General features: G+C 43.4%; 1 protein-coding gene across 1 annotated transcript in view; it reads left to right on the top strand.

Annotated features, from left to right (window-relative positions):
• LOC310814914 (interleukin-1 receptor accessory protein-like 1) overlaps positions 1–24,424 on the top strand; it is a gene marked incomplete at its 5' end in the record, with an annotated part of 175,974 nt that overhangs the window by 130,739 nt on the left and 20,811 nt on the right. The window lies entirely within an intron of this gene.

The raw sequence follows: 24,424 nt of genomic DNA, 5'->3' as shown, positions 1-24,424 counted from the left end.
AAACACGCACATACACACACAGACGCCACTGTCTTAAGAAGCAGCATGCAAGCCAGAGGCGTAAATTATCAGCCCAGATTGCTTTTCTTGAGTTAATCATCTCCTTTTATGTTATCCATTTGTCAATGGTTATTGTTTGTCGAAGTAATGCAGTAGCAGGCCGGTAGGAAGTGGAATGTAAATTTTGTTTGGTGGACTCATCGTTATGCAAAGGACGGCCGGCTGGATTTACATTTACAATTACAGTCATGATACAATCATCTCTCATCATAATTCCTGGGACTGGGATGTCATGCCAGATAAAGAACATACTGTATATTCTGCATACCAAATGGCTGTTTGTCTCGAGGGTTAAGTCAAGTGATTTTACAATGGACAGTAGACATGGACTGTGCTGTAGGCCAATGATCAAATTTGTAAGCATTAATGCATTAACATCTTATATCTGCACACTTCCATTCATTCTGTACATTCTCTTTTGTGAGCAAGAAAAGTAGCTAGCTTGTTTGTTATTAGCTAGCTTTCAGTTTAACTAGATAATTACTGTGCAGCCGAAAATCACTTGTTAACTAGTATGACATCCATCGGGGTGGTGTTATAGTGTTGGCATGTTAGATTTGTCTCTTGGATATGAGATATTGACATTGTTCTTTTGGGGTAACCAGGGTTAACGTGACTCAAAGTGAGACAAATGTCTGCCATGTTTTTGGTTTGGACATTTTTTTTGTTTTGTTTTGGACATCGGATTGGCAGATTGATCTCCCCATGTTAACAATCCGGGATCCCTTTATCAGCAGTGTGGTTGTCAAATATTAATGCATGGCTTGGAATAATCTATACAGCAAAATCTATTACTAGGGCCCAGAGTTGTTCCTGGTCTGATAATGTGGACACGGGAAAAACTCATGGCCTGATCTATGATAAATGTGATATATGGCATATGTGTGTTTAACATGCGTAGATCATGTTGCCAGTAAATATTAAGATTAGCCATCCCAAATTACAGTATCCTAATGAAGTTAATTTGTGAAGACAGACTACTCTCTCGTTGTGGTAGAAGAGCACCAACAGATTGACAAGAACAGAAAATGCTGTGGAAAATATTTCAACATGTCATACTCTTCCCTTTTGGAATATATGGATTATATCTGAGTCCCCCATTGTTGTTCTCAAATCTCTCATTCCCACTCATCACAGCACGAAGGTCAGCGAAGGTCTTCCACTCAAACCTCACTAATCTCTTAACTACAGCTAGACAGCCATTGTCTGGCATTCTATTTTTCATCCAAAATCAATTAATTCTGAATTGCAAATGGAGCCCCAAAACCCTCTTGGCTCTCCTGTAGATCAAAAAGGATTTATCGAATATGTTACTACAACTTGCTTTCTGATACAGTATGTGTAATGCTTACACCGATCCAATCACTTCAGATCTACAGTATTGGCTAAGGGGTTCATTTGGACAGGTTCTTAAATTTATTGGGCCCATATGCTATTTTCAATATGTTTGGTCATGTGTGTGTGAGTGTTTGTGTCGCTCCCTCCCCACTCATAAAGAGAAGCCAAAGAACCCTTTGAAATGACTGGCGTGCCCACAAGCCGTCTGTATTCAGCTCCCTGACTCACAAAGAGACTCTTGGGTGAGTAGCAGGCATGTTTGTGTCTGAATTTATGGAAAGGTATATCTCGGTAATGAATTGCCACACTGCTTTCCAGGTGATGCATTTCTCTTTATAGACTTAATTATCTCTGCCATAAAAGGTGCTCTCCAGGTTGGAGCAGTAAGTAAAAATACATAACTCCTTAAAAGTACTTTACAAGAGGAATGGGTTGAAGCTCATTGTGCACATACAGTATAGTGTATGTAGTGCATCAGGTAGTGACGATCTTAAACCAGGATGGAGACGTGGATGTTTCTCTCTGTTTTGATCAATTTTGATATCAAACTCTCACTAATGATCAAATCAGGTCCTAACCCTAATATTAGATAGATGTACAGGTACAGTAAAGTCAATTATGGCATTCAGTAACACTGAGTTACCTTTCTATTAACTGTAACCGATTATCATGCTACCAAGCTTCACACACGAGAGATCAAGCGCAGGATTTGAAAGTCTGAGTCACCTGACTAGTGAGTATGTTCTCTAAACCTTTGCCAATACTTTGAATGGAACATCAACTGTATAACTTCAAGGCAAATAGTTAAATGTTATGTCGATTTGCATCTAACCTATACCAACACTTGTTTAAGTATGATGTCTACTTGTACAGTGTCTATGCCAGAGGAATTATGTACTTATTTACAGTACAGGTTTGGATTTGAAAGGCTCACAAAGCAAGGCAGCAGTTTCTCTGTGTGCGTATTGCCCCATACCATAGATCTTATCTCAAAGATATAGCTCTGGCCAGGAGAAAGCCACTTTATTTTAATGTGACAGGTATTGGATTTGCTGAAGAGAGTATATTTAAATGTGCCTGAACTTGGCACATTTAAGGGGTCTGCGCTCGTTCTGCTTGTGGTGCAGATCTGCAGTGAAATGAGTTTTTCCTGGGATCCAGATGCAGTTCAGCCCTTTCACTTTCACAAAGACACTCCACACACACTTCTGCTGAATTCAGTCACACACTTTTTGAGGTGATTTTTCTGCACATGTAGCATTTTTGGGGAAGAATGACAAGTTGCGCGTACAGTGTTTCTTTGGAGACATGGTGTCCAGGAATCACAAGGAACACGACTGTATGTGGAGGACCAATTATACAGCACTTGTACTTTGGTTGGGCATTAAACTTTTTGGTATTTTCAACTCCCTATCTTTGACCATTGGCATATCACACCTGCATTGCTAGCTATGGTGGAAAGGTTATTTTTCTACTGTACCTCCATGGCTTCCTACTAACAGGTGAAGAGTAATATGTTGAATTTGTCTAATTACCATAATCTTCATCAAAGATAGTATTCCCATTTTAATCAAATCCCCCAAAATGTTCCATAAGTCTTCATTGTATACTGTAGATTCATCTTCCCCTCTGTGACCAGATTAATATCATAACAAGGGTTCGAAATCAGATTATATTGAGGCAACCATGAGTGTGGTTTGCATTTTTTCTCAGAGGACACGCTCCTGATATCGCAACTACGGCGTGCAGCTAAAGCAAAATAGTAATTAAGGTCCTACCCTAGATCCTTGCCACAGCCCACGGTAGCTCCAGGGCCTGCAGTTTGGACGCGATTTACAGGAGAAATTATCTCGGCAGTTCACAAATATCAGGGGATGTCATCAACTCCTGTTAAGGAGTAAACAGCACGTTTATATCAGTGCTCTTGTGTATGTTTTACCAGACCCTATTGTTAAGCCTAATTAATTTGTTTACCAAGACTTGATATATATGGGGGGCTCGATCCCCATTGAGCGGGGATTTGGAATTATGTTATGTTAAATTATGTTCCCTCCCTGTGCGCAAAGTGCACAAACATGAGGCAAACAGCGATGAGAAAGCCTTTTTTTAAGATGAAAGTCTGCTTTATTAACTGAACTCAGACGACCCAATCTCCACTCAGCAGCCAGCCACTCTCTTGCCAGCCAATTAGTACTCTCTGTGGAGATGCTTTCGTTTCCACTGATAAGACCTACCTCTTTCACACCAGTCCCTTAATCAAAATGCCTGGAGCATTAGCACCAGGATTAGGCCTGTATCGGACCGTGCAGAGGAGCGCCTGTTCCATCACAGCACTCCCTCTTCTCAGGAGAGGTGATGCGACCGGAGGAGAGGCATGGTCTGTCAGAGATAAGATGGAGTGAATGTGTATTGAAGGAGGTTTTGGATGCGTGCAGTGTGTGAAGAGTAGAGGACTCAAAGGTGGGCCGCAGGTAGTCTTTGGTGTTAAGTAGGAGATATGTGTGTGTTTGTGTGTGTGTGTGTGTGTGTGTGTGTGTGTGTGTGTGTGTGTGTGTGTGTGTGTGTGTGTGTGTGTGTGTGTGAGAGAGAGAGACAGAGGAAGAGGAAGAGGAAGAGGAAGGGGAAGAGAGTCGTGTGTACGTGCTAGACTATATATATGAGTAAAGCTTGATTTCAATTCCATGTAGAATCTAGGAAGTTGCTGAGGATGCAGATTTAATGCAATGTTTGTTTGCAGATTATCATTACAATCTTTTACAATCATTACAAATCCAAAACTAATCTATCCAATCACACCCAGCCTTTGGAGAATGGGAAATTGTATTTTCTTGCAATGCAGAAATTCACCTAGAGAATAGCCCTGAGAATAGGTCAGACAGAAAATAAGGCATTTATACCAACACGGCTCACTCCAGACTGGGAGAGGACGCATCTAAACGCTACCTCATTTAAAGTTGTGTGAAAGTACCTTGCATTCAATTCCACTGTTGATTGTGTTGGCCCAGATCAGTGGGGATATCCAGGGGGGGTACGGTGTAATTCCTCTCCAAATGAAGACCCATTTCCCTCGCTCTACCTATCTCCACTCACAGTCCTTACAAGAGCACTTTATAGAGAGCTGTTTCAGGCCCAGTGAATCCTTGATGTTCCCTTGTTGTTACAAACAGTTGGAATATGGCCCATTGCCTCTTTAACACACCATGCATCTCTCACTTGCCCAGTAATGCTCACTAGACATGGAGCCATTATACCAACATGCGGTTTACCAGTGTTGGTGTTACAAAGCCTCTCTCAGATTGATTGAATGAGTGAGTACTTTGCATACTCTTTCCAGCACAAGAGAGGAGCCCAGGTGCTCTCAGTATGGGTGGAATTTTATATTCCAATGTTAGTTGGAATTAATTATTCATAGTTGGGGCCACTTCCATCTCTTGTAGCTAACTGTAAAAGTATGCAGGTAATATAATAATCTCAATAGAACTTGTTAACACAATACTATCATATCAATAATGTAGGTGTTGATTAGTCACAGTGGAGGTAATTAAATGTTTTGTTATTTGTACAGAAACTTAAAATGATGGAGGTTAGGGTGAATTGTTTTCTTACTGGTTTATTGCAGTATGGAAAACAAATAATTAGTTTTGATGTCACATTTCTTTCTTTTTTCTTTCTTAAACATAATATAATAGTAATAATATAAGATAATTCTACAGTAACCTATATACCTGCTCAGGGTTGTTGAATTTAATTGTATCTGGAGGGTGCCTGAGACTAGGATTACACTCTGACACTGGTCACCCCCCACTGGCGGTGGCACACAAGGTCATGACCATGGGTGTTCTGGCGTCCAGCTCTCCGACCTCTGAATGACATGGACACTTGCCTCCGGTCATGTGTTGAATGTCTTTTTTAATAAAAATAAAAATAAATGTCCTAGTATTCAGTGTTGTTATATCTGCTCCGAATCTGTACAAAAGTGTTATAGCTTAAGGCTATGGTCTTCATGCTTGTTAGAAACAGGATTCATTTTGAGGAAATGTGTATTGAGAAAGGTATTACGTAACATAGCACAAATTCATGTGTGTCACTTAAGAGAGCTAGCTCTAGGGCAGGCTCAATTGTTTACTTTTAATCTGTAGACAAAACTACTCATGTCAGACAAAACAGCTCCCAACAGAAATGCATTTCAGTACAACTTGGAATCTTAGAGATGATCCACTTAAATTCCTGTAGAGTTTGTTCCTCTCCAACCCAGTTTTGTGTAGTGAGGCCCATGAGAACAGCCCCATGTGCTGGAAGGAACACCAGCCCGACTGAGTGGTTATCCATCACGCTTCATTTTAACTCCGCGGGGAGGCGGTTAAAGACACACTTGCTGTTTGTTTGCCACAATTACCACCTCAGAGAATACCAGTGCTCTTGTATGACCAAATTGCCTGCAGGAAGACATTTTCAGAGAGAGCGCAACCGGGTACCATTAGCAAGGAGAGCAGGTGCACTGTTTTTGCCAGGATTTATTCCTTATTTTTTTTGAGTGAATGTAACAGATCAGTGATTGTTTTTTATCTTGCAGGGACTTTGCAACCTACCTCAGTTGAATCATGGCCCATACCAAAGTGTTCATATTGAGCTCACTTGACAGAAAGAGGCTATTTTTCACAGAATTGCTGGCACATTGATGCTTATCAAGATTGTCAACAATTAGATGGTAGCCTGAGCTTTAGCTTGTTGTGTGCCATTCCTCGCTTCCTCTCACATTAGTGTGATTGGCCAAGGCGGACTGCTACCAGAACAAGTCTATATAGACTATATATATGAAAATCAACAGTTTGTGATCATCATTAAAATCATTAAAACATAAGGAAAGCACCGGTGAGCTCAGTAATCGGGCTGGTAGGCCAAGGAAGACTTCTACAGTGGATGAATCACCATAATTAAGAAAAATAACAAAATAACTGTCCCATAGACCAGGAACACTCTCCAGGAGGTAAGGCATGAATGTGTCAGAGACTACCATCCGCAGAATACTTCTTCAGCCGAAGTACAGAGGCTTCACTGCAAATCACTAGTCAAAAAGGATGGTCAGGTTAAAGTTTGCTAAAAGTACCTAAAAAGCCTGCAGAGGTCTGGAAAACAGTCATGGTTTGGGCATGTGTAGTTGCCACAAGAACTGGCTAACTTGTCTTAATTGATGATGTTACTGCTGACAGTAGCAGCAGAATGTATTCTGAAGTGTACAGGAACATCTTGTCTGCTCGAGTACAAGCAAATGCCTCCAAATTTATTGGATGGCACTTCATAATACAGTAAGCCAATGACCTCAAACATACTGCCATAGCAACTAGAGAGTTTTTCAGGGCCAAAAAGCAGAGTGTGTTTGACTGGCCAAGTAAATCCATATTGAACAAAATCCACTTGAACATGCATTTCATTTCCTGATAAGATTTCAGGCAAAGAGATCTCAAAACAAACAATAACTGAAGATGGCTGCAGCACAGGCCTGGCACAGCATCCCCAGAGAATATACCGAGCATCTGGTGGGGTCAATGGGTCGCGGACTTCAGGCAATTCAATACAAAGGATTATTGACCAACACATGAAACAATGAAATAGGGAAAGTATGTTTAAAAAATGTTGTACTTTCTAAATGGTGAACCCAATCTGAAAGAATTACATTAAATTAAAGCTGAGAATCTCTACTTTGACAGTAATAGTTTTATTTAAAATCTAAACTGAGTATAGAGCGAAAAGAAGACAACATGCTTCCTCTTTCCAATACTTATGGAGGGCACTGTATGTATACTCACACACGGACACTGTATGTATACTCACACACGGACACTGTATGTATACTCACACACGGACACTGTGTGTATACTCACACACGGACACTGTGTGTATACTCACACACGGACACTGCCATTTCTCTCAATGCTCTGATTGTTGGGCCATAGTTGATTAGCACAATTTATTCCCCAGACATGCCAAAGGGCCATTTAGGAAAGGTTTCACAGACTCTTTCCATTTATCAAGATGGAAGTCGGCCATGATTTGAATCTTAATAAGCCGTTGCGGCAGAGCATCTGAGCTCCACTCTCTCTTTTCTGAGTTTTTGTTTTCAGGGGGATAATTAACCCTTTTATGTGGGAGAACTGATAAGGATAGGCTTTTGTTTTTAGTCTTGACTCAACCTGTATGGGGTTGCCTAGGCAACCTCTCTGTGGCTGGGTATGGCTGCTACAGATTGGGCAGATGATGTACTGTTATCAAGCTTTGGGTAGACATTACCCAGTATACACAGATCTAGGATCAGCTTAGCCTCCCCAATTCTAAATTGGCAGGGCACAGAACTGACTTTACATCAGAGTCTAGGGGGCAAGTTCATCCTACTCCATTTAGCACAGCCAATAGGTGGGACGAGACTGGGTTGCGATTTAGGGCTTGAATCTCTGGATACAGTTTATCAGAGATTATGGAATGTTCTCCTGGTATTTAAACTGAGGTTAATAGCCTCTTTTTAGCAAGAGGGAGTAATGTAGGTTATCCACTATTGTCTCTGCCAGGCCTAATCTGTTTACATTCACTCCCCCCCCTGTTTTGACAGTGCACACACGTCTGAAATGACACATTTTAAGCAAGACAATGCAGGCTTCTTTTGAGAGGACAGTGATGCTTTTTTTTTAGATAATTTGTTGTCTGTTTCCATAAATCCCTAATTCATTCTGCACAACTCAGCTCCAGTTTTGAGATAATTTTATGTGGGGTGACTGATAACCAACATTCATGTCCATTCTGCTTTTACATTCAATCAGTCTACCTTTATTTGCAGTACACCAAGGAAACAATTTATTTGCAGTGCACCAAGGAAACTATCTACCAGTATCTACCAGTACCCTGACTTGTATACTAATCTTTTTTTGGAAGACAGATTTTTGTATTTCTCTGCACTTTCCCGTCGCAATCTGTGGAATCTTGCCGAGTTGAATCTTCAGTGTCTGATTGGATTGTCCTCTCCTCTATGTCCCACTCTATTAAGTGGTGGGGTTGCAGTGAGGCATAAAAAGGTGATTGATACCTCCTCCCTCCTGTCTTGAGCGCTCAACGCTGACCTCAGCAGGAGGGACCAAAGGCAAAAGCGAGCTGTGATTTAGTAGCCACTGAAAACCCAGGAGAGGAATGCCACCAGGAACAGGAAGAGTGGCCAGAAACTAAAGGTTACGAATGTAACCAAGGTTCTCTGAAGGAGTCGAGGGAGACCCCTCACTATGGGACATGTACTCTTACATACCTTTCGCTGAAGATCCCCTATTCAATCTGGCCTGGTACAGGCCGGTGACGCTTCCCAGGAGATAGCCCCGCCTATCACCCTTCCCAATAAAGGGACGCAGCAAGTGCCCCCATTTCATCCAGCAAACCACTCTTCACAAGCTCAGCGTGAGACGGGCAATGAGGTGAGAGGTCTCCCTCATCTACTCCAGAGAACCTTGGTTACATTTGTAACTTAAGTTCTCTTTTAGTTGACTCGGTTCGACCCCTCACTATGGGATCCTGCAAAACACCCCAATTGCCTGGTCCGAACTGGAAACCTGTACGGATACAAGGATGTACCCGTCTACATCACACAGTCTCCAAACCAGCACTTGGCATGATATTCACTGTAAAATCTTTGAAAGGAATGTGGAGATGACCAGCTGGCAATAGTACATATCTGTGAGACAGTCGCCAACCCACAGGTGGAGTACGCCCAGATCCCCACAGGGCTCTGCAATCCCAGACAATGGCAGCCTCAAAAATGGCCCCCACAATCCAATGGGAGAGGCATTGTGTACAGTAGCCTTATCTTTGGCAGGGTTCACAGAGCAGACGAACAACTGATCACAAACCCTGAATGACGCCGTCCCGTCCATGTAAACACACGGAGCATGCACTGGACAGAGGGTGTTCATACGCTCCTGTTTGAAAGAGGAAATGGAAAGAGAGCAGTACTGTAGCATTGAGGTAGTACGTCATGGAGATGACTTTAAGAAGGAACACTGTGTAACGTAATGTTAGTGTCGCCAGGGGCAAACTGAGTGCATATAGGATGGACCGATAGCGCACGCAAATCACTCACACGCTTGGCCTTTGCCAGAGTGAGTAACAGTGCGGTCTTATAAGACAGCATCTTTACATCAACAATCTGAAGTGGGTCAAAGCGGTAGTAGTGAAGAACCAAAGACAGGTCCCACAGGTCTAATGGTCAAAGTTAGCCAAGGGCTCAAGTAATCAGAAAACTATGAGTCACTCAAGCTAGCCAACCGTCCAAGTGCTAGCTGTAGCCAACAGGAGGGACCAAGTAAGATATAAGCCTATAATTTGAGGAATTATCTTCGAGCTAGCAGGGGTTCAAACAATTTAATAGAATTGCGAGCACACAAGTATAAGTACATAGTGAGATGTCGAACCGAGTTGACTGAAAGAGAACGCCCTCTCTCACTGACAAGACTTCTTCAGGTAAAAAATTACATGTTATCTCTCAAGATGAGTCCTGATGTCTTTTAGGGCAATTGTGGCTTGGCAAAATAACTGAATCACAAGATCTATCTGAGATTAGGGATATTTGATGTTTCATCAAAGCTTCACATTTACTTATTCTCGTAACGGTAATTGGACTGCTCTATCAAACTACCACTTTTCTGTGATGTATTTATCCAATCCAACACTTTTCTGTGATGTATTTGTCCAATTATGCATGGAAAATAAGTAAATGTTGGAATGTTGAAGGTGTTTTCTTTCCAAATGTGGCCTCTATGTGGCCTATATGTTGGACGTCTTGAACACTTATTTTTGCCCTCTCATCATGGAGAGTATTTCCCTAAACTTAATGTCTTTACTCCCATGCCCAGTATGTAGGCATCTAGGGTGTCCAGTCTGCAAATCCTATCAGGCCTTGGTTACGTATACAGTATAACCTTCAAATCTGAGGTATTTGTAGATACAGTGTATTTGTTCTCAAACTGTAGCCCCTTTGCTGGCTCCCCTCTCAAGGTGAATGACTCGTGGTGGCATAGCACTCGGGATGCCTGCTGCTCCCCTCTGTGAATATGGCTGCATGACTGACAGCCAACGGCCTATGTTGCCAGCCGTGCATACCTACAGGGCTCTCCACAGGGGTCCCCCCCCCCCCCTTCTCACTCATCTCTCTCTCTCTCACACACACACACACACACACACACATACCATACTGTTCACACTCATCTCACACAAAGGCCAGACACATATGCCGAAACACCAAGACACGCATTCACTCCCAATCTGTTTCCACTGCTGCCTGGCCTAGCAACTAGCTAGCACACAACCCTGGCACACAACTCCTTACTTCTATTTTAGGTCTGGCACTTTTGTGTTTGCTTTTGTTCTTCATTCTGCTCCCACACCCTTCCTCTGTGTTGGTGAAAGTTGAGTGCGGTGACTGTTTCGCTGGTAGTGTTGGCTGTTGCTATTTATTTTCCTATAGGCATTCATTCGACCTACTATATAAGTCTTGTCTGGCTGGATGTTGTTTTCACTGAACTCCATAGGGTTTGGCCCTGCATAAAAGAGGAATCTGATTGATTTTGTCAAGGAATCAATTTGTTAGTTAACATACAAGCCACCCACCACCTCTAAAACTGCATTATTTAATTCACCAGGAATGGTAACCTCTCTTCATGACTAATGCGATTCCGCTTTTGACTGAATTTTAGGTTTTCTATGCCTAAAGACATACCATAGATGCTGAATTTGCCTGGAGACGAGGCTACTTTAAGCTTCTATGGGACCAATAAGCCAATAAGTCTATAAGTTATAAATCCTCAATAGGATTCCATAAACATGAACTTGGGAGTTTTTTCAAAGCAATGTCATGGTGTCAGAGAGCAGAATCTCCTATCTATGTCCCAGACAAAGCCAGTATTTGGGCTTATGATATTTATACTGTAGCCTATGACGTGTGGAAAAATCATGCTTACGCAGTGGTCACAATCACAATAAAGCTGTTTGGGTTTTCACAACACTTAAGAGACCTCACATCCTGAAGACATGTTGGGAAACGCCGGTCAACATTGGCCACTCAAGGACATTCACATTTGGGGTTTGAATTAGCATTTAAAGCAGGTGGATGGTGGAGATATATCCATCCCCCTGGCCGCTGGTGTTTCCGGCCCATTCCACACACAGTGCTAGCATTCCCACTGTCGCTTTATCAGCCCCCTATCAGAGAGCTAAAGAGAGCAAAACCAGCGCTCACTTGGTAGGCTGCCCTGGCACAGCTGGAGGAGCCGGTCAGAGACATTATTCAGCTATTAAACTGTTACTTGCAGGTGTCATCTTCAGCAGGCTGTGTTGATAAAAGCAGAGATACCCCCCTCCGCTCCCCTCCCCACAAGGCCCGTGGTATTTCTTCCAGACGGGGTCACCACTCCTGAGCTGTGGCAGTTAAGCCTGAGGAGTCGTGGGTCACACAGGGGGCACTAACCGTCTCTCAGACGGCCACTCCACCGTCGCCATGATGAATTGGCCCTTTGATATTTATCCGTTGCGGTTCAGTAGGGATCTTTAAGGACAGTGTGTATTGTTTCCCAAGGTCCACTTGAAAGTATAAAGGCCCTTAACCAAAGCAATCATCAACGCAGAGAGAGTGTCAGGACGCAGACGCCAGAACGACTCACCATCTGTCTGGCATGAAAACACACTTTGAGTACTTAGCTTTTTTATGTTCTTCTATCAGTCAGATTTCAGTCATAGACTTTTGATATAACATTGTTTGAATGAGATATATTATATTTATACGAGTCTCAGTGTGTTTACTGTAATTAATATCATATTCATGGATGCAATACAAATTATGGAAGTACTTCATTCGTTTTTACGTTCAATTATTTTCCGCCTGGGCCAGCTTTTTTGGGCAGCAGGTTCATTTATTACACGCATCATTAGTTTGAGCCCTCAAGGTACCGCACCTTCTTTTTCCTATTTTCCTTCTCTTTTTTTTATCATTACAATGACACTACTTTTCCATGATTCTGACCCTAGACTGCCAGACAGGCAGTTTGCTATGGTTTTCAATTTTCCCAAGGTTGTTAAGTTAAAATAGCTATACCTTATCTATACTGGAGACTGAATAAATTACTTCAACTCTTCACCACTGAGAGTGAGATGAATTCAAACACTGCTTTGTGTTTATCATTACTCTTTCCATTATATTATAAAGTATTCTCTGTACACTACAGTATTATATACATAATGCCTTACAGGCTCATAGTTTCCATGAATCTGGACCCCTTTTATAGGAGGATATTCAACTTGACCCTTTGTGGGTGAAAGATCAGAGGTGACCTGGGCCTGATGCCTACTGGGAAGCCATGGGTTGTGGGAGGCAGCATGCAGTCTTTGGTGTGACCCCCCCAGCCTCTGTGATGTGGGGTTTGTGTGAAGTGCTTCCAGACTCCTGGCTCAACACCCAGGCCCAGCCCCAGGACCCAACACAGAGGCCAGAGGCACTTTAGTAGGCCTGTCTGACTGCCTGTCTCTACCATGGAGCCACAGACTCACCCGCGCTACTGCTCTGTTACCACTGACACTACAGTAGGGCCCTATTCAGTCATAACCTTGAGCTCCCATCAAGCCAGGCAAACTCAATCAACCACAGCAGTTAAGTATTTAAGATGTTTTCGATAGCACTTTACAGCTCTGAATAAGCTGGTAATAATATGGTAATTACCAGTAATTATCTGTAATTACCAGTAACAAGAAAGACAATTACCTTGTTATTACTTAATTATTAAGATGGACTGTAGTTTCCATGTAATTATTTTTGCATGTAAGATGCTTGAACAGAGAAGGTAGTTACTACTGTATGAAATAAGGTGGTATCAAAGCTGGAAAATGATTTTTTTCCTGTTTACATTTTATTCTAGCCTTGTACAGTACCCCGTCTTAACCTCACATCGAAGAACATGGCCTCATACTTGGAACCATACACTTTCTCTTCGCCCACAGAACAGCTCTTTCTCTCACAACCCCTGCACTGTTGACTCCACTGTTTCTTCTTTTGTCTTCCTTCTGTGATCCTCTGCAGTGTTCCTTACGGTGGGCGTTGGTTGACAATGAGATGCAAATGCATGGAGTAATTGAGAATATTGAGTATTGCTGTTGTTTATCTGGTTGAGTCTAATGGGACACAAGAGCAGGTATAGAAAAGCTGCTTATATGCAGTATAGGCTACATGAGCAGAATGAAGATTACACAACACCCCACACACACACACACACATACACACACACACACACACACACACACACGCACACACACACACACACACACACACACACACACAGCTGTTTGGAAGAGAGACAGGAGCTGTTGAAGGCAGAGGAGGATTCGCGTAACTCCTGTGAGAGTTTGGACATGTGTTGGCTTTGTTTGATGCCTCTTCCCTTTAGTGGGAATTCTGTCCCCTCCTCTTCAGTCGTAGATTATCGTTAGAGTACATCATCTCTGCAGTGCTACACAAGAGTACAATTAGGGGGAAACTAACATAAACAATCTATTTACTCAATGTGTAAACAGACTACAAAAGTGGTGATGGAGGTGAATAACTGTATGAATGTCCCAGAACTATTGTAATAAACATGTACAAAGAAATATGTGCTCTGATTGGCTGAAACCGTGTTCCAAGCTATGCATTCATATTTGACAATCACAAATCATATCGGCTGTTAATGCACAACCTGGTGTGCATTACTGCTTACTTAATAACCATAATACTGCATTGTAGAAATATCACCATGCCCTACTGTTTCTGTTTCTACTGTTTCTCTATTGAGTAAAGCTGTAGTCCCCGACCGCTCTGAGCATTAAGAGTGTTTTGCTACTGTGAAGCCTGCTCTGTGGTGCAGCCATGTTGGGCTCTGGGGGTTGGGACCTGTGTGTGCATAGAGCAGTGCAGAGCTCAGCTGGAGACCCATTAGCCATGCTGAGAGCATTACCTGGCTCCCTCTCCATTGAGACACACATGCATTCATACAATACCCCCACCTCCACACACACAAACACACGCACACACACAGAGACACACGCACACAAACACACACACACACATACACAATCATGCATTCATACACACACATACAGTGCATACATTCACATTCACATACACACTAGTACGCACACCAACTGTACTATACACACATTCACACACACATACACAGACACAAGCATACTTTTATACACACACACACACACACACACACACACCACACACATTCATACAGCTTCAATATGCTGCCATCCACCCTGTAATCTTGGACATGAACAGTAGAAGAAATGGTCTACATGACTCACTATACAGTAAATGTTTTGATGTTTGCTAAGACAAAGCCTCATTCAATTCATGCCTTGAACAGTCTTGTCTCGAACATTGTTCCTGTGTTCAGCTTTGTGATGATGTTATACACAAAATGTTTGCATGTGTGGAGTGTGCGTGTGTGTGTGTGTGTGTGTGTGTGTGTGTGTGTGTGTGTGTGTGTGTGTGTGTGTGTAATGGTCATCCACCGACCGTGTGTGTGTGTGTGTGGGGGGGGTCTTTCCTACCCCCCTACCCTTTGCCCCCCCCAACTACCCACACACACACACACACCTCCCCCGTAGTACCCCCAGACACTAGCCTCCATGTCCAGTAGCATGTGGTGGAAAACAAGACGTATCCTGTCACATTAAAGTGCTCGCACAAATTGCGCATATTGGCTAATAAAGCGACAGGGAAATTGCTGCCAGCAGCTTTTCTCGAAAATCTCCCCGTAATTCCTCATGAGCTTTAGTATTACAGCCTCACTACGCAGCCAGAGATTAACTTCCACATGATGACTTTGCCTGAGTTTACTGTTGCAATGCCACTGCGGCTGTATGGCTTGTCTAAGTGACTCAGGGAAATGGACTCTCATACACAGTATGCATATACAATGGACTCTATGCATACAGTAGATGTATGTATATTGTCCTTTCCCTATTGCCGTTAAATACAGTATGTTACTGTACCTCATAATTGTCTTTCAGTGGAAGGTAAAATATGTTCACTGCATGGAATTGTGAGATGTCATATATGCATGTTTCAGTATCATACATATATGCTCATTTTCATTCAGGATGCATCATGGTAGTGCCCATCATCCTCTTGATCCGTATCTGTGATCCGCTTTGTATTCTCTGATTTCATACTCAACTCTTCAGTCCTTGACCGAGAGTGGGTATCCATGCTGCTCTGAGCCAATCAACATTCAAAGTGGCCATCCCCTGCCAGTCAGCGCTCAGTGTGAATTCAAACCCAGCCCTCCCTCCTTTATCCCAGCATGCTGTGCAAGAGCAGGCCCAGTGGGACACATCCCAATTCTGACAGCTCCACCCTGCACATCAACCCTATGTCTATCTCTCCCTACAGAATACTACTCCCTTGCCTTGGTTTGAAAATATGATTTAACCACATCCTAAGTCAATTTGGCTAAGTGTTTCAGCGAGGTAGGCTGTGTCACCAGCAGCATTAAAATTGGCATTTTTGTGACAAGGCCATTGCGGAACATTTTATCGTCTGGGGCCAGTCTGCCGAAGTTACGGCTTGGCCCGTTCAGATAAGTCAAGGCAAGTCTGACAGCTCTCCCCCGGTCCAGGCATGGTGCCACAAGTCATTAGGAATGCAAATACGGTAACAGTGATTGAGAAACATGTCCATCATTGAGATAGTGGATGTGGTACCTGCGGAGAGAGAGGGGGAGGACGGGGGTGGGGGGGATGGGAGGGTTGGAGGGGGGGTAATGCGATCAGTTTACAAGGAGAACTCATCAGTATGCTTCCTCAGACATCACCCATGGTCACCTTTATACACATGCACACACACGCGCACACACACACACAAACCCGCACACACACACTCACTGACACAAACACACTGTACACTACATACACATTCTGTCTCTACTACACTGAACTCTCTCTCCTCCTTACTCTCTCCCTCTCGAGTTCTCTCTCCCCCTCTCACACACACACACACACACACACACACACACACACACACACACACACACATACACACACACACCACCTTTACTCTAATGTTATCCATCTGTCAAGGACTCATCCAAACTGATTATCAGGGTTTGGGGAAAGCATATAGTGGACAGATACTGTATGCAGAAATCTGAGATTAATGGGGTATTAAGGGCTTGGATAATGACTTGATGGATTTGGAATGTTGTAAGGCTTGTAAAATGACATTACTCGTTATCATCTCAACTTAATGAATAAGCTATTATAAATGCTTATGCTTAAGAAAGTACAGCCCCATCCTCCATTGGAAAACAATGGTTTCTAAATACTTATAGGCTACATATTTGTAACATTCTAAAATACTCATTTATTGATAGGTTATACACTACTTATACATAGTTATTACTGATACAACTTTTATAATGTTTCACTCATCTCAGGGTACACAAAAAGGATTAAACAAACAAATCACAGGACATTTGTGCAAATTCTTGCTAATTATTGTTGCTGATGTGAATGTTTGCTAATGCGTTCCCCTGACAACGTACCCTTACCTTCACCACTCTAAATTAATGCTTAATACTGCTTAACCACCATGCAAGTACAAATTCACATAACTCTCTGTAATGTATCTTGCTCTTCACATAACTCTCACATAACGTATCTTTAGTTCTTGACGTGTCTTACAACACCACAGGTGGTCAACGCTGGTATAGCCAGATAATACATTGACACAGAATATATTCTTTGGTCTGTAGAAACGATCCACCAAAGCATATTAATTTGGAGACTATGCTGCGGCTGACGTATCATTTTAGGACATTTCAGCCTGTCAGAACCATACAACGATCATACGATATCCATCACTTTTCCTTTATTCTCCCATCAAGGGAAATTAAATTGGCATCAAACTACACATTTGAGAATGTATCCATGTATGTGTATCCTTAATGCTTCCTGGTTTCCATATATATTGAATTATAGCTTTGTTTCTCATACATAATATAAACATGGTTTTATATTTAGTGGCTCTCCCACGGAGCATGAAATATGTACGTCTGCGCTTTGCATTCTGGTAACGTGAGTGAGTGACAGGTCAGCACTTGTAGTCTTAAATTTATGCATGCACCATGATACCCCCTTAAAATGTTCTCCAGTACAAGGTCATAATTTAACTTCCCTTCTGTTTGCTTCTCTCCCTTGATAGCATTGCTCGTAATTTATTGTATTGTTTTAATTAAATGGATTGCGAGAGGCTTAAGTGCCAAGGTTTTAAGACAAGCTATTTTTTAAGAAGCACAAGGTTATCTGAATTCTTAAACTCCACCGGCGGTCTGCTTGCACATAAAGCGTGTCTATAAAGTTGAATAGGCTCTAAACTGTGGCGTGTGTTAGCCGGATTGGATGGTTACACAAATGTCACCAAGAGGATGACGCTGGGAAGGAGGTAGAGTTTCTTCACAGTGGACGACAGAGGCCCTAGAGGGACAATCTAAAAGGGTTGATGTGGATATGCAGCAGGAATAGCGAGACTGGCGAATGAATTCGCTATGGAAGACTGGATGAGCACTCTCCTGCATTTCCAGTTTTGCATCAGAATGGCCGAGGGGAAAATGAGACAGTCATGGATTCAGAGTAGTAGTCCGTATGGTCAGTGATGATGTGATTTCCATCTAACCAGGGTCATATAGAAGCATGTCCAAAAGGGTATCCCTTTATCCATTTTGAAGGCTCTTTGAAAAAAAATAGCATAATGTTTAAGGTAGAAGGAAACCACAAATACAGTTATGTCTTTTTACTGCATACAGAGAGTACAGTAAGAGTAGAGTAAGAGTCGCAAGGCAACACCCTCAAAAGCCACATCTATATCTTTCCATGAAGTGATAAGCATGCAACATGTTGACATTTGTCCTTAGACAAAAAAACGGAGGAGTTCACATTCTTGTTGAAACTACAGGTATCTTGTCTCCTGGAGCCTGATAGCACCAGAGCTGTAACCTTTTGCTAATGCCCTGCGTGTTGCATAGTCCCTCAGCCACTGCAGCACCACACTGTCCTCATTATTTGTCATGCTCCAGAATGTGCACAAACACACGGTTCTCCCGATACATGCTCAAATGTAAGAGGTAGAGGGAGAGAGGGAGAGAGGGGAGGGGGGAGGGGGGAGGGGGGATAGAGAGGTAGAGGGAGAGAGGGAGAGAGGGGAGGGGGGAGGGGGGATAGAGAGGTAGAGGGAGAGAGGGAGAGAGGGGAGGGGGGAGGGGGGATAGAGAGGTAGAGGGTAGGGGGGGGATTAAGAGAAAGAGAGTAAGGAGCAGAGAGGAGGAGAGGAGGAGTAAGAGACAGAGAGTAGGGAAAGAGGGAGAGGGGAGAGGGGATAGAGAGGTAGAGAGTAGGGGGGAGAGAGGGATTGAGAGGAAGAGAGTAGGGGGAGAGGAGGAGAGGAGGCGTAAAAGAGAGAGAGTAGGGAAAGAGGGAGAGGGAGAGGAGGAAAGGAGTGGGAGAGAAAGAGAGTGCATGAGAGAGTTGGGGGAAGAGGGAAAGGGGTGACAGAGCAGGAAGGGGAGAGAAGGAAAGAGAAAAAAAGGAGAGAGGAAGGAGAGTGCAAGATAGAGTATTGGCAGAGGTGGTAAAGCACAGAAAGCAGGAAAGAGAGATGGACTAAGAAAGAGAGAGAGACTGCACTTTCAGTGTCAACACACACACTCGCCTCGGACACCCAGGTGAGCTGCGTCAGCCCCACTCTCACATCCCCAAGGCCAAGAAAAATTCCTCTCGTTTTCTCCTGCGAGAGAGAGACATTGATTCCTGTTCCCCACCTCCTTCACTGGGATTTGAAGGATAAAGAGCAACATTTCTCCTCCGGTTTTTCAGACCGTCTACCTTGCACAGTCCTCGCTTCAGTGGGTCCAGTCGGTCAGCCTTCCTCACTCGTTCCACTCACGAGCCCCATTGATCACCAGCACCTACAGTGCTACTGTATAGTGCGTGTGCTGTACTTGATAGACTCTGCCCCTGAGAGAGGATGTGTAGCGTTCCTGGGCACAGTAAGCCATCCCTGGTTTGGCTTGGCTGACGGACACTCTCACTCCACTAGTCCTTGCAGGTGGGAGGGGGGGGTTGGGGGGGGGGGGACTTGAAGGCTGGGTCAAGAGGCTTGTTGAGAGTCTTTTGGGGTAAGGTGGGCTGGACGGAGTAGGATCCCTATGTTCAGTTTTGCAATTCTCCCCCGTAAATGGGGCGATTGAGGTCAGCTGATCCTAGTGTTGTGCCTACAGGGAATCTCTACTTGAAGCTAAGGTGGGCACACATCAATGCTTAAAGGCTGCAAGGCCTGAAGGACCCCGCTATGCTCTTTCTCTCTCTCTCTCTCTCTCTCTCTCTCTCTCTCTCTCTCTCTCTCTCCAGCCTTGCTCCAGTAGCTCTTCCCAAAGGGTGCTGCTCAGAAATTCTCCAGGCCTCTCGGTAGACCTGGGCTAAACATAGGGCTCCAGCACTCAAAGAGAATGCTCAGTGAGGGTTCAGCCTCGCTTGATAGCCATTCCCTTTTCTCCTTGACTGAGCTTTATATCCCCTGCTAACATTGGATAGCATCAGCATTTCACAGAGGACACTATTCCCTGAAGCTGTGGACTAGCATTTCAACACAATTCTCAGATAAACATGTCCTTGTCATAAATTATGACATCATTATTATTATTATTATTGTTATTATTATTGTGGTTAGCAACAAAATTCCAGGAAAGACTTTATTTTAGTGAACACATATTTTGCACTCATTTGTACCCCCCCCGCCCCACCTTGTTCTGGTCAAGGTTGGCCTAACCCCACGGTTTCTGGTTCAGTCCCCAGATGTGACCCAGTGATTACAGGTATGATATTATATACACATTATAAAGTAAGAGTAGCCACCTTTTTGTTCTATACTAGACTTTAATTGTGAAGTTTTGTAAAACAATCGTCCTGAAGGGCTGGGGACTTTTAGTGATAATAATCACCCTCTGTGCTTAAGTGCATTGCATTGTTGAAATATCAATGCAAAAGAGGCTGTTGATCTTTTTAAATGTCAGGCTGTGCTCCACCAGGGATGTTTTATTTAGATCCTTCCTTTCTCTCTCTCTCTCTCTCTCTCTCTCTCTCTCTCTTCAGAGTCTATGCTGTTATATAACCCTTATCAATCCCCCTTCTGTCCACGCAGCCACACATCAATCCATTGATGCCTATGCTATTGCATTTGATTGATGTGTACTTGCTCTCTGATTGGACGTCACCACAATCCTTCATTGCGCTACAGATGAGGAAAAGGAAACCTTCAGTGGATGCATTGTTCTCCACAACTCTGTTGATGAAAAGTGTAATGATGCTGTTTTACTCTTGAGAATAGTTAGGAGACAATGGTTTAGTCATTGCATTGTGGCGGTCCATAAACTCACTTAATGAGCGAATCATCGCGTCGGCCAAGTCGGTAATGAGGTCCAATGTATGAATGGCTGCGTATAGGGCCCACATGCAAGTGGAGAGATGGCTTATTGAATGTTACACAGTACTGTATGTAGTAGCTTATAGTGGATGATTGGAGAGGCAAAGAAAACAAAGCAACAAGGACACAGCAGAGAGAAACGATTAGCCCAGTGCATCAGCTGACCATTATTCAAGTCTGTCCCTGACTTTCTCGCACACGCACACATAGACACACACACACACACATCCTTTTGTTTTTTAGCCCTGTTATTACTTTTGGCTTAATTGTCCGTTTGTAAATTGCCTTCCTCTCTCCATGTGTGAAGAGGGGGAGGATTAAAAACCTTCTTTTCAGTGTCATTACTGCTGGGATTTCAAAGGCGTCATCCCTTCACTTTGAAATCTCGCTTCTGTGGTTGACTAGGTCCTTGATTTATTCAGGGCAGCCATAAAAATGGCTTCCTCTCTATAAAGTTCCACAGTTTTGAGTTTGAGTCGACTCTACAGTCCATTCAAAATGGGACGGAGTATACAAGTATACTGAAGGTCAGATTGACCAAGCATAGGAACATTCTACTCCCTCCTCCTCTTTTGCGTTGTACAGTAGCATCCTGTTTCGATAGCCACTGTGTGTCTCCTCTGGTGACCAGGCATCCCATCGACTGTTTCCTCCACACAGAAGCAGCTGCCATTGATGTGGCTTTTTTTTCTTATTACTGTGACTAAGAGAGGCTTAAGAAAGGCAGAGGGAGATAAGGAAGAGGAAAGAGAGAGCAGACAATCGCATTAGGACATTTTTTTCCGGCCAGGGCTAGGGCCAGGGGTTGGGGATTTAAATGTGTCCTGGTGTTCTGGAGCGAGTGTGTGTGTGTGTGTGTGTGTGTGTGTGTGTGTGTGTGTGTGTGTGTGTGTGTGTGTGTGTGTGTGTGTGTGTGTGTGTGTGTGTGTGTGTGTTTGTGCGCGCATGAGTGTGTGCACGTGTGCGTGCGCGCATGTGTGTTTGTGAGCGTGTACGTGTGTGTATGAATTCAATCCCACCATGATAAAGGTACAGGTATTTGCTTGTGGAGTTGCATGAGGAGAACAATGATTCCTCTTATACCGTAGCTGTATCTGTCAAAACGCTTTGCTTTTCTGTTTTTTGCTCCAGTCCTTGCTTTGTAGCTCCAGAGTGACCTCTTGTGGATTGAAGAGGTACTGTTCAATTAGTGGCTCCATAGCCTTGTTGACCTCCGAGGTCAGTAAGCATTGTCACACTCAATCTCAGTGTCACAATTGTAAGCCATTACAGCACCTTTACGTATACACATACCCCAAGTGTAGAAAAGGTTACAGTTAATCATAGATTAGAAAATATACAACTCAATTGGATTCCCAGGTCCTTTATTAGTCTCCAATTAGTCTTGCTCTCCGCATCCTATGAGAGCTATAACATTGTGTAAAAAAGAACGGGCCTAGGGAAATGGTAAAATCCCCTATTATCTTTGAACTGCCAAGTACCCAATTATACGGAGGTACTATCTGCCATCTTCCAGACATCTGAGCCTCAGCCATAGGGTGGTGAGTGAGGAACACTAATGAAGGATGCTGAATCACCTCTTTGCCTTCTTGAACACACGTTTCGATAATGCCCTTGATCAGCGGCTTGATATGGCTGTACGCTCTCTCTTTCTTGCTTTGGTGTGTTTTGGTTAGTGTGGTTGTCACACCTCCAGGTTCTACTGAAGGTTGACAGACACATTGTGGGAGAGAGATGAAGGGGTAGGGAGGGAGGGAGAGGGAGAGAGGGAAGGGAGGTAAGGTGGGAGAGACAGAACAGGGATGGAAGAGAGAGAGTTCCTTAATCCAGTTCCTCTCATCCTCCTGTCCCAAGAGCTGGGTGGAGAGTTAGACAGAGAGAGAGAGAGAGAGAGAGAGAGAGAGAGGGGGGGCTTTAAACTGGTTTATCTCTCCCGACACATAAGATATGCGTTCAAAATGAGCTGAGCTGGGGAGAAAAACTCCTGCAGAGGGAGAGAATGTCTCCTGAGCCGTGTCAGCTTACCCCCTCAGTCCATTGACAGTGTCAGTCTCGTCCCAGCCCCAGCAGTCTATCTGTACATCACCCTGCCTGCTGCATCATGCTGCTGCCGCTGCTGCTTCCTGCTGGAGCTGTGTGCAGCTGAGCGCCCCATCACAATTCCATTACCGCATCTGGCTCTTTAAGCACTCCATGTCCATAGAATTAGAATTGATATAACGGACATTCAAATCAGTGGTCCCTTGATGGATGGAACGGTGGCCATCTTTGTTGTACCTTTTGGAAATATAGGTTTCGAGACAGCTTTATTAACAACCAACTCATCTGATATTGGATGTGCAATCTAATTATGCTTATTACACTTTACCATGGCAATTATGTATCCCAGTGCCATGTCCCAAAGCCACATTGAGTTAGAGGCCAAATGAGTAGAATTACCAAATCTGAGAGCATATGAATTATATTTGAGAGCCTATGAATTATATTTCAACGTGTCAGTGCTCCACTTTCACAAAATCAGGTGTGATAACTGATTTTTGCCATCACATAAAGAAAATATGTACTTTCAGTGTGTTGCCCAGTGTCTGCACTACCCCAGAACATCAACCAGATATGAGTGTGAAAGATGAGTCATATTTCACACTCACACTACAGTACAGTAGCTGGTAGGGTTGAAGAGTATAAGGACACAGGAGAGTGTCCTCTCCCATCATTACCGGAAGCTTCTCTCCATCCCTCTCCTGGCTAACTGAGAAAAAAACCTATTGATTGTTCTCTTGATTATGTACAGTAGCTAGAGTTGGTCCCAGTCTTGGGGTGGTCGTGGTAGTAGTATACAGTCTTGGGGTGGTCGTTGTAGTAGTATACAGTCTTGGGGTGGTCATGGTAGTAGTATACAGTCTTGGGGTGGTCGTGGTAGTAGTATACAGTCTTGGGGTGGTCATGGTAGTAGTATACAGTCTTGGGGTGGTCGTGGTAGTAGTATACAGTCTTGGGGTGGTCGTTGTAGTAGTATACAGTTTTGGGGTGGTCGTTGTAGTAGTATACAGTCTTGGGGTGGTCGTTGTAGTAGTATACAGTCTTGGGGTGGTCGTGGTAGTAGTATACAGTCTTGGGGTGGTCGTGGTAGTAGTATACAGTGCATTTGGAAAGTATTCAGTCTCCCCAGGCAGGGTCGCATTCCTGAGCAGTTTGTTCCTCTCCATTTGCTCAGTTTGTAATGACAACCTGATCCACACAGGGTGTAATTGATTCCTATGCAAATCAGAGACCCTATAAAAACTAAGATATTAATCAATTTGATGCTTGATTCAATCAAGCATTTTAGCATGTAAGTGTCATAGCAAAGCGTCTGAATACTTATGTACATGAGGTATTTCTGTATTTCAATTTTAATAAATTTACTGAAATTTCTAAAAACATGTTTTCACTTTGTCGTATTGTGTGTGGATTGATGGCAAATTCTTTTAATTTAATCCATCTTAAATT

The sequence above is a fragment of the Argentina silus genome, assembly GCF_951799395.1.
Source record: "Argentina silus genome assembly, chromosome: 14".
NCBI classification, from domain to species: domain Eukaryota; kingdom Metazoa; phylum Chordata; class Actinopteri; order Argentiniformes; family Argentinidae; genus Argentina; species Argentina silus.
The sequence above is the reverse complement of the archived record's forward strand: the minus strand, read 5'-3'. Positions and strand labels throughout refer to the sequence as shown.